The sequence below is a fragment of the Malania oleifera genome, chromosome 2, assembly GCF_029873635.1.
Source record: "Malania oleifera isolate guangnan ecotype guangnan chromosome 2, ASM2987363v1, whole genome shotgun sequence".
Lineage (NCBI taxonomy): Eukaryota > Viridiplantae > Streptophyta > Magnoliopsida > Santalales > Ximeniaceae > Malania > Malania oleifera.
Genome location: NC_080418.1, coordinates 102,644,657 through 102,657,074, shown reverse-complemented (window position 1 = coordinate 102,657,074; position 12,418 = coordinate 102,644,657). Strand labels below are relative to the sequence as shown.

Sequence of the window (12,418 nt, the reverse complement as noted above, 5' to 3'; positions counted from 1 at the left end):
ATCCTACCTCCCACGCCTTGACCCTATTCGAATCCATCACAGGCCTAGATGATCCTTATTGGCCTCGGTCACACACTTAGTCCTCCAACTGTTAGTACGTCAGGAGAATTAGCTTCATGTCTCAATTTTTACAATGTCGCTGATCCAAAGTTACGAACCGTTGGCTCTGATACCACTTGTAAGGGATCTAGGAACAATAATCTCACACAAGCAAAATAAGCACACAAAATAAGAACACTATATTTACATGGTTCGGTCTAATCTGACCTACATCCATGGAGCACACCAAATATACTATAACTTAGGAGAAAAACAAGAGGAGGAGAGACACACTCAACTCAACTCTTCTCACACTTCTCTCTCTCTCTCTCTCTCTCTCTCTCTCTCTCTCTCTCTCTCTCTCTCTCTCTCTCTCACCTTCAACACTCACACTCCTCCTTCACTCACTTCATTTGCACATATCAATCTCTACTGATCGTAAATCACTCAACTTTCCCTTTGAGTGTGTGAATTGCATGTTATCCCGAGAGAGAGAGAGAGAGAGAGAGAGGGGGGGGTGTAAATTGGGTATTTTAAAAAATAGGTCCTTTAGGTTCTAATTTTGAAAAATATAAATTTCAAACTTCCAAGCTACTCACAACCACATCAATGTTTTACAATTCATTAATTTTATGTGTCTTTATCAAGCATACAATGTTACCTAATTACTCACACATGTACTAAAAGTTCAACACATATACAATGAGATTACACGAAAATTAAAAAAGGTAAGGGTAAGAGAGATGCAAACTTGATTTTTATGAGGTTCGGCCTACCCCAACTTATGTCCTTGCCTTGAACAACTCACTTAAGGATTCCACTAAAAAATCCGCTCATTTAACTGGGATGGAGCTTCCTTTACAACCTGCTGCTTACAAGAGGCATAGCTTCCTCCTCAATCCTGATTCACAGCCCGAACCATGTATACAAAATAAATATTACAATTTCTACAACAACTCAAAATGTTTCTAACCAAGCTAGTGAGTACAAGATAAATCCTAACACATAATCATATGATAAATACTTAAAGCTCAGAATGTATGTAATAATATGATCTTCATAAGAAGACTGATATGGTTCATAAATCTACCTTTTTATCAATATCTCCCAAAAAATAATTTTTATAAATAAATGCTTTGGAGAACTTAGGGTTTGAGTTCAAATCACTTTATGCAAAAATACCAAATAAGATCTTAAAAAAAAATAGTCTTGAATATTATGCAGATCTAAGTTCTTACTATCAAATAACTCGTAAGATTAAATCCTTGAATAAAAATATAACTTTGAATATTTCAAAGATTTAAACAATATTTTCAAATACTTTTTGCACCAATAAGATAGATCTATTTGGATAAAAATATAACTTTGAATATCACAAGGATTCAAACTTTTTGGGCTCTTGCTATTTGTTTGTCGATGAGACAACACTGTTCATCGCCGAATGACCTTCATATGTTCGTCGACGAGGCCATTGGGTTCATCGACGAGGCTTCTAAAATTTGCCTCGAAAAATTTCTTTCAACTTAAAACTATTGTAAATGTATTTTTTCATGAAATGCGTGAGTTCTAAGGTCTGTTTAGGGTATATTTGAGCTTCGAATTATATCATATGACATATGTAAATACATTCAATTCTAAATACCCATTCCATTGAAGATCTTGAACTTGAAGCTTACTTCATCATCCTTTCATCCATTTAGTTCCATGGATTACGCTAAGTGATATGTACTTTAGGTTCCTCGTGACTTCCATACAGGTTCACCGTTCCTGCATTCTAAATCATGATCCTGTTCACAAACTCAATTGCATAGGTCAAATGCCAAGTGATTTGTTATTATCAAAACAAGATTGAACTCAAAGAGTTAACAATATCCCCTCTTTTGATGATGACAAATACACGAACAAAAATGGGTTACACCTAACAAGGCTCCCCCTAAGATAATGCATAATTTAGAATTCAGCAATATAGGTTACACACAATGATGTTCATATACATTGTAGAATATGCAATATCTTTGCTACTATGTATGTCTATACTATACTCTCCTCCAACTTTATTTAAAAGAGAAAAAAAATATTGCTTACTTCTCCCTCTTTTTGATAAAAGAAAAAAAAATCATAATTTGTTTTTTTTCTTACAAATTTCTCCCAAAAATCATTTTTATCAGTTTTGCTTTAATTTCTTCCCCTTTTTGACATAAAAAAAGGTGTATACATATATATATAAATGTTCTGACAGAAATATATCTAATCTTTGCAAAAAATAAAATAAAAAAATGCACCCTTTATATTTCAAAATTGTACTGTGAAATATATCTTTCTGTGTTATTCAATCTACTTCTTCCCCTTGCTAATGTATATCTGCGGTTTTGAATTAAAATTCAATGTGAACATACATAGAGTGTCAATTTACATATACATGGATAAGAATAGCAGTCATTAAAGTTCAAAGGTTTATGTGAGCATCAACATGTGTCATGTATGCATAAAGAAAATTTAACATGCAATCACCATGCTTTGAGTTTAATACCAAATATGAGAAAAAATTTCCACATGTGAAATGTTTAACCAAATATTAATGTTAATGTAAGTTGCTCCCCTTTAATTATGTAGTCTAATGTAATTCTAAGCAACTTCTCGACTATGCATCAGACCTAATTCATGTCTAATTTGGATAAACCTATCCTCCATAAGTGGTTTCGTGAATATGTCTGCCCATTGTTCATCTATCATACAAACTCAAGTGTCACATCTCCTTTTTGCACATGGTCACGAAGAAAATGATGTCGAATTTCTATATGTTTAGTTCGTGAATGTTTTTCACTCTATGAGTCCAATCTTGTTTTGATAATGACAAATCACTTGGTATTTGACCTGTGCATTGAGATTGTGAATAGGAACATTATTTAGCATACACGAAAGTGAGGAAGTCATGGAAGCCATGAGGATTAAAGCATATACAACCTGGCACAATTCATGGAACTAAAAGAGTAGAAGAATGAAGATGTAAGCATCAAGTTCAAGATCGTCGTGGGAATGAGTATTTAGAATTGATTGTATTTGCATATTTTATATGATATAGCTAGAAGTTCAAAATATATCCTCGACTAACCTTAGGATACATGCATTTCATGAAAATCTTATTTATAAATGTCCTAACTTAAAAAGAATTTTAGAGGCAAATTTTTAGAGTCTCATCGACGAACCCTATGGCCTCGTCGACGAATGCATAAAGGGACCTCAGCGACGAATGACCTATTCTTGTTGACGAAAATTTACCGAGAGCTCTAAAAGTTTAGACAGGCTCTCATCGACGAAATTCAGGTTCACATCGATGAACGAGTGTTGAACACTCGTCGACGAAAGTGTCCTCTTGTCGATGAATGTCGGGCACAGAATTGAAGTTTCAGTGAGAATACAGACAGATTAGTGTTTAATCTTCATGATCTAATAGCCAAAAATTAATCTGACGGTGAGAACAATATTTAAGCACTCCCAAAACCCTAAAAACACAAGAAGCAAGAGTTATAGAGAGATATTCACACATCTTGTGCTACATGTGTCTCCATTCCAAGACTTTGCCAATATTCTACTGATTTCATACTCTTTGGGAAAATCATCTCATTTTTTTTTTTAAAGGGATTTCATTTACACATCTTGAAAGCAAGCTTTGATGATTGAGGTTTGGTAAATAAGGGATTGGTTTGTGTTTTCAATATATAGATATCTTGAAGATTTTTCAGATCACATACTCATACATTTATTATTCTTATTGAAAAGAAAAATCCTTGTGTTGTTACATAAAATTTATTTGTGAAAGGATTTTCTAAACATTGAATATTTGCTGATCTTCAAGTTCCTATTTTCATTCAAAGACTTGATATTTTGTTATTGCGAAATCTACTTGATTGAAAAGTCTAGAAGGTTCTAAATATATATTCATGAGAAATATCTTGTGAAAAGTCTTGTTTAAATCTTTGCATTATTCAAAGTCACTTATTTTAGTCAAAGATTTAATCTTACAAATTATTAGATAGCAAGAACATATATCTGAGCATTATTGAATATTATTTTAAAGGATCTTATTTTCGATTCTTGCATGAAGTCTTTTGAAATTAAACCCTAAGATCTCTAAAGTTCTTATTTTTTAAGAAATCAATTTTTGGGAGATATTGATTAAAGGATAATTTTTGAAGCATATCATTCATATAACGATTTCATCGTTATATACATACGGAGCTTCAAGTTTTATCATATGAATATGTGTTAGGATTTTCTATTGTACTCACTAGCTTGGTTAGAAGCAATATTGAGTTTTTTTGTAGAATTATAATTCTATATTGTAATCACGGTTCGAGCTGTGAATCGGGTTTGAGGAGAAAGTTGTATCTCTTGTAAGCAGTAGAGTATGAGGAAGCTATACCTCTTGTAAGCAGCAGATTGTAAGGGAAGTTTCATCCCGGTTAAAGGAGCAAGGATTTAGTGGAATCCTTGAGTGGGTTGCTCAAGGCAAGGACATAGGCCGGGTTGGCTGAATCTCGTAAAATTGTATTTGCGTCTCTTTTACCCTTAACTCCTTTTAATATCCGCATTGTATTTAAATTACTTGTGCATTGTGTATGTGTTGAACACTTATTACATATGTGAGTAATTGGGTAAAAGTGTATGCTTGACAAAGACACATATTTGATTGATTAATTGTGAAACATTAACCTCATTGTTAGGTAACTTGAAAGTTTGTAATTGAAGGTTTTTCGAAATTAGATCTTAAAGGTCATAATCTTTTAAAAATACCCAATTCACCCCCCTCTTGGGATAACACTGTAATTCACAAAAGTGATATAGGATTCTTTGAGATGTTTATTGCACTTGTATTGTCACATCTTATAGGAACTGTGTAATGACCCGAAGAATAATAGTATTTTAATAATAAAGATGGAGGAAAATGGAAACAGGAACAAAAGGAGGCAGTAGACTTCGTCGACGATATCGCACTTTTGGGAATAATAACAATTTCAAGAATTTCCAGGCCTCGTCGACAAATACAAGGTTTCGTTGACAAGGATTCTTCAAGACTTTGTCGACGAGAAAATACCGAAAGAGGAATCTGGGCTACTCTGAATTTCGTCGACGAAGGGTAAGGTTCATCGACGAAATTACTTAAGGACTCATCGACGAGATGACGTGGCTCGTTGATGAATCCTGCAGTATAAATAGCCCTAAATTCATTTTATTCACAAAAATCAGCACCGCTCTCTCCTCTCTCTCTCTCTCTCTCTCTCTCTCTCTCTCTCTCTCTCTCCTACGACCCTTCCCCTCTTCTCTCTTCTATTTCGGCCCCATCAGTCGCCGGATCGACAATCTGAGGCCACCACGACGTTCCTGGTGGAGTTCTCTTCAAGTCTACCGGAACGGATCGTTGGTGAAACGAAGTTGGAATTCATCCCAAATTCAGGGTAAGGTCTTTCATTCAATTTTTGGCTTTTTGGTAGTTATAGGAAATGATGTAGGCAAAGAAATACTGATATTCTGTTCTAGCAAATGTTGTTTTCAGGGTGTTGTGTAGGAAGCCCTGTGGGTGTTAGGTCAATATACCATAGGGGCTTTCCATTAGACAAGTAAAGGAAATATGTTATGCTAGGTTATTTGAGTATGATTTCAGTATAAAATTATAAATGTTCTACCATAATATTATTCACAGCAGAGACTTATACAACTCATGTATGATTAATATGTTTTAAAATTACTATGTGGCTTGAGAATATAGATATAGTATAGAAACATGCTTTACAGTATTTTTCAGAGATGTGTTTTACAAAATATACAGACAATGAATGTATTTTACCGCAATTACAGAAATACCATGATTATACAGTTTTACAGTACCATGACATATAGTTTTACAGTTCATTAAAAAAACACAGTGATATAGATACAGGTTTCTATAGCGTCATGGTTTATACAGTTATTTCATAATCATGGTAAAACATATAGTTGTATTATAAAGATGTATTATATAGTATCAGACCCTGTTGGACCATATAATTTACAGAGCACGGTACCGTAGCTACATACAGTTTATAGAGTGCAACCACCTATTCAGATAATACAAGGTATAAAGGTCGATCACATAGAGCCCACGAGTGGACAGGCTCCCCATTAGATATGGGTTGAAGAGGGCTGATCATACTTGGAGTATAGTGATTTATTCCTGGTTGGCCAGTCATGGTAAATCCCGCCTACGGGCTGCACAACCCTATCATGAGGGGTTAAATCATGACACACAGTTATCCACAGGGAAGTTTACAGTTATTATTATGATTATACAGTTTTACAGAAGCAGAAAATATATATATGTATATTAGCAATATTTTGAGTAGAAACCTAAAGTACATAAATGTTAAACAACACGTAAAAGATGAAGATTTATAATACTGGTATTGTACTTTATAGATTCAATGATACATAAATGTATAGTGATAGATTTTCAGAGTATTGTAACACATTTGCCTCACCAACTAAGGATATTGGGGAATAGTAATATATGTGTATTTTGGGAAACCTGTTAGCACTCTGGTATTGTATATAATTATACATGGTTATGTTTATTTGATTTCCACTTCTTGCTGCTTAGGTTGTTGGATGGATTTAATCCAGTATGGTATCAGAGCATTTTAAATATTATAGTATACATATATATATATATATATATATATATAAACCCATTTAAATAGTAGGTTGTTACAAACTATGTCATAGTGTAGTCCAAAATCCATAAGTTGTTGTTCATATATAGCACGTTTGAGCACAACAACTTCCAGCCGCTATATATTTTACCTCGGCTATGGAAAGAGCAACCGAATTTTGCTTCTTTGAAAACCAAGATACTAACAAATGTCCTAAGAAATGACATGTGCCGCTCGTACTTTTTCTATTAACTTTGCTGCCAACAAAATTTGCATCTGAATAGCTAATAATCTCAAAGGAGGTATACTTAGGATACCATAATCCAACTTCAATGGTTCCAATCAAATATCGAAGTATTCTTTTAACAACTAATAAATGAGACTCTTTATGTGCAGCCTGAAATCTTGCACATAGACATACGCTAAACATTATGTCCAGCCTGTTGGTAGTCAGATAAAGTAGGCTACCAATCATCCCACGATAGAGCTTAACAACTACTGGTATGCCTTGTTTGTCTTTGTCTAATTTTAAAGAAGAGCTCATAGGTGTTCCTAGAATTTTACCATCTTCCATATTAAACCTTTTGAGCAAGTCTCTAATATACATCGATTGATTTATAAAAATTCCATGTTTTTCTTGTTTGATCTGAAGTCCTAGAAAGTAGTTAAGTTCTCCCATCATGCTCATCTCAAATTCGTTTTGCATACACTTTGCAAACTCATTGCACAACTCTTCATTTGTTGCTCCAAACATGATATCATCTACGTATACTTGTATTACGAGCAAATTTTCATTTTTAGCTTTTATGAAGAGTGTTGTATCAATCTTTCCTCTAGTAAATTTATTTTTCTAATAAAAAACCGCTTAGTCTTTCATACCAAGCTCTAGGAGCTTGCTTTAGACTATATAAGGCTTTAGTTAATCTATAAATGTGATTTGGATGCTTATGATTTTCAAAACTTGGGGGTTGTTCTACATATACTTCTTCACTTATGTAGCATTTAGAAATGCGCTTTTGACATCCATTTGATACAGCTTGAAATCCTTAAATGCAGCATAAGCTAACAGCATTCGAATGACTTCCATTCTAACTACAAGAGCAAAGGTTTCCTCAAAATCTATTCCTTCCTTCTGGTTATATCCCTGAGTTACTAGTCTTGCCTTATTTCTAACGACTATTCCATGTTTATCTTTCTTGTTCTTATATATTCATTTTGTTCCAATAACTGTTTTATCCCTAGGTCTAGGAACTAATGTTCATACTTTATTTCTCTCAAACTAGTTTAACTCTTCTTGCATGGACATTACCCAAGATTCATCCTCAATTGCTTCACTCACATTTTTAGGTTCTTCTTGTGATAAGGAGGCAAAATGACTTATCATATTTCTAATTGAGGATTGTGTAGTTACTCCACGAGATGGTTTTCCTATAATTTGATCTATTGGATGATTCTTTATGTACTTCCATTCTTTAGGTGATTCATTAATCTCTTTTTTTACTTGAATATCTTCAGTGGATGTTTTCTTAACTTCAGTGTTCTTATTAGAATTATCTTGCATAGATAATTTTTCAAATTCCTTATTAATCTCAAGTTCATCCTCATCAGTCTTTTGAGCAAATGGATTGGATTCATCGAATACAACGTGAATGCATTCTATAACGGTTAATGTTCGTTTATTATATACCCTGTAGGCTTTACTATCTACAACATATCCTAGAAAAATACCTTCATCAGATTTCACATCAAAATTTCCTAAATGTTCATTGTCTCTAAATACAAAGCATTTACAACAAAAAATGTGGAAATATGAGATGTTTGGTCTATGGCCATTCCATAATTCATATAGAGTCTTATTTAGAGATGGTCTAATCAGGACTCTATTTAGAACATAACAAGTGGTATTTACTACCTCAGTCCAAAAGTACTTAGTAGTTTATATTCGTTAAGTATAGTTTTGGGCATTTCTTGTATGTCTTCTTTCTCTTAACTACATCATTCTGTTGTGGTGTTCTAGGAGCTGAAAAATTATGAGATATATTGTCTTTTTGAGTTTGATCTCTGTTTTGATGCTGAAAAAGCATAGGTATCTCATCTGTGCATTCAGTATTTTTTAATAGGTTCATGATTCAGCACACACATGAGGTAAATGACATGGAAGCCTGGAGGAACATAAAGATCATATTATCTGACGTATTCCATGAAGATTGAAGAGCAAAAGACAAAGACTTTCATTTTAATTTGTATATGCATTTAATTTTTATATTTTGATCTATAATAACTACATACATCTTACATGATATGTTTTAAATACTCAGATGACCGTAGATTGGCCATAGGGAGCAACAAGACCTTTGGTCGACTGACGCTGGATTTTTAGGGTTAACGCTCAAAGACCAGAGTGACTTTAGATCCCTAAACATCACATGAAAAGGCCTCTATAAGTTAGAAATTATAATTATGTGATCAGGGGTAACTTTAAATAAAAATCCGGACTTAAATGCACAAGTTTAGTGTGTTCGGTTGACCAAACCTGAACACACATAAACCTTCGGTCGGCCAAACCTCCCCAGAGTTAAAAGTTTGACCACTTGGTCGAATGTCCTTGAAATGAACACCAATGCCCTGGTCAACCAAACTTGAAGAAGAAAGATGGCCAAGTCGACCGAACATACAAGTTTAGTCAACTGAACTTGGGCTGGTCGACTGAACCTCAGAGGTTCCAAAATCGCCCTAAGATGGTTGACTGAACCTTAAATATGGTTGACCGAACTTGTCAATATGGTCGAACGAACCTTAAATATGGTCGACCGAACCTCTTAGGTTGGAAATTTTTAAAGGGGTTAAAACGTTATTAACTTTTAATTAATCATTTCAAAAATATCAAGCGTGTCCCTCAACAGTCAAATTTCCTAAAAATCTATAAATATCCTTTCCATAACTCAAATTAGTAACTTTGATTAACTCTCAAATCCTTTCAAGTTATTTTGTTAATCAAAGTTCCCCCAAACGCATTTTTATTGCAAAAATATTTTATGGGGTAAATCTTATGCTCTCCTAACACTCTTTGTTGCTTTTTGAAATTTTTTTGAAAGAGAGTATTTATTTTATTTGGGCTTTTGTTTTGATTGTGTTTATTGCAAAAAAAATTTCTAGGCATAAATCCTACTTCTCCAAGCATCTAATATTGCAAATCTTTCTTAAAGAAATTCTTTATGGCACTTTGATCTTTGAGATTTTTAATGCATATTTCTCACATCAAAGATCATTGTTCGCAAAATGTCTTTGAATGCACACCCTAGGTTTTCCTATACCCTTTATTGAAAAATATTTTGTTTAAGAAAATATTATTAGGGTTTAAATTTATTTACACCCTTTCTTTACTAAGCATTATTGCCTATCATATGAGAGTGCATATTTTATGAGCTTAAACGTTGTACATCTCTACTTGTATTTAGAAGCATTTTAATATGTACAAAAATATTTTTCATGTATCGGTTGGGTTCAGCCTGGAATTGAACTAGAGAGTCTCAGCCCCGTAAGTGAGACCGGTTGGGTTCAGCCCAAAATTGAACTAGGGAGTCTTAACCCCATAAGTGAGACCTGTTGTTCAGCCCGAAAATTAAACTAGGGTTTTCCTGGCCCCGTAAGGAGAGGATGCAAACGGCTTCTGCTCTGTTTGTTTAAGTGAGTAGGTTTAGTGGAATCCTTTAGGGGGGGGGGGGTATGCCCAACGTGGGGGACGTAGGTAGTTGTTGACTCCATAAGTTCAATCCAGTTTTGATAATGACAAATCACTTGGTATTTGATCGGTGCATTAAGACTGTGAATAAGAACTATATTAAGCATGCACGGAAGGATAACAACACAACTTGGAAAATCCATGGAACTCAAAAAGAGCACAAGAATGAAGATGCAAATAACAAGTTCAAGAGCGTCATGGGAAAGGGTACTTAGAACTCATGTATTTACATCTTCATATGATTTAATTTGACGCTCAAATCATAATCTAGAATGACCTTAGGACTCATGCATTTCATGAACATCATTAGGGGACATTCATGGACTAAGAAATATTTTTAAAACCCCGAAAAATATTTTTATAAAAGAGCCAAGAAAAAGAGGAAATTTTTTTTTCAAAATATAAGGAAAAAATTTAGGAAATAGGAACTTCAGAAGATCGAAAGTCAACGGTCAGTCATCTAAAGTTGCCACTTCAAAAGACTAAAGTTAACCTCAGTTGTTTGAAGAATTTCTTTAGAAGACCAAAGATTAAGTTTAGTCACCTGAATAATTTATGGTGAAACACAGAACCTGGCCAAGATACCTCAGTAGACTGAAGTCACCTTCAGTCGCCTGAACTTCTCACTTCAGGAGCTTGAACCCTTAACTTCAGTTGCCTGACCTTGTATTCAGGCTAATTTTTCAAAGCTCTAAGGAGCTTTAGTCACCTGGGCTCTTAACCTTAGTCACCTGAACCTGCGAGAAAACTTAAAAATCTAATTTTTAATAAAAGAACTCGTGAGATATTTTTTGATCCAAGGGTTGAGATCTATTCTAAGGGTAAAGCACCTATATATACATCATATAAACACTTGTGTTGAAGCTAAGATCAACGAGAATAAACAAGAACAAACCTCTGGCATTTGTTTGAGGAGATTGCACGTTTAGCTCAATTTGAACACACTGCTGAAACTTTAGACTGGGATTTTAAAGTTCTTACGTCGAATTTGAGCTGAGGCTACCTTGATTTTCAAAAGACAATCTAGCAATCATTCTGCACTCCATTTGGTATTTAGGTTTGGTAAATCAATCTGCATGTTAATAGTTATTCTCATAAGAGTTTTTCATCTATACTGATTTTCTGATTGATATATATTTTTCAAAGAGTTTTTCATGCAAAATCCATTTTCGAATATGTGTTAAGAGGTTGATCTTGAGTGTGATATATTAGATCATTTTGATAAGATTACCACTTAAGAAACGCTTTTGTCATTGATTAATTATTCTTGAGTCAAATGAGTTTTCATTCAAAGACTTGATATTTTTAATATTATAAGACTATTTGTTTGAATATCCATAGAGTTCATAACGATATATTATTGAGGGATATTTTTCTAAAAGATATGACATTGGGTTTTTGATCTTTGTAATACATATCGTGTGTGTATATATATATATATTTGCATATTACAAAGATCATTGGGTGATTGAATATTTAAAAGAAAGTTGTTGATTTTGATTGATCTAATATTCGAGACAAAGTTTTTGAATAAGTTCATATAAGAAATATTTGTGCATTTTCGCAAAGTGAACTAGAACCCTAATATTCTCCAAAGCGTTTAAATATATCATTACTTAGGAGTTTCGATGAAAAGGGAAATTGTGTGTTGAAGCATATCATTCATTAACGATTGTGTCATTACATGCATTCTGAACTTCGAGTTTCATCATATGATTATGTATTAGGAATTTCAATTGTACTCATTAGCTTTGTTGGAAGCAACATTGAATGTTTTACAGATTTGATTGTAATCACGGTTTGGGTTGTGAACCGGATTAGGAGGAAGTTGTACCTCTTGTAAGCAATGGATTGTAAGGGAAGTTTCGTCCCAATTTAAGGAGCAGGGATTATAATGGAATCCTTGAGTGGGTTTCTCAAGGCGAGGATGTAGGTCGGGTTGGCCGAACCT

General features: G+C 33.8%; 1 protein-coding gene across 1 annotated transcript in view; it reads left to right on the top strand.

Annotated features, from left to right (window-relative positions):
* The window catches only part of LOC131147879 (proteasome subunit alpha type-4-like), a 62,913-nt gene that overhangs the window by 12,878 nt on the left and 37,617 nt on the right, over positions 1-12,418 (top strand). The gene's annotated exons all lie outside the window — the stretch shown is intronic.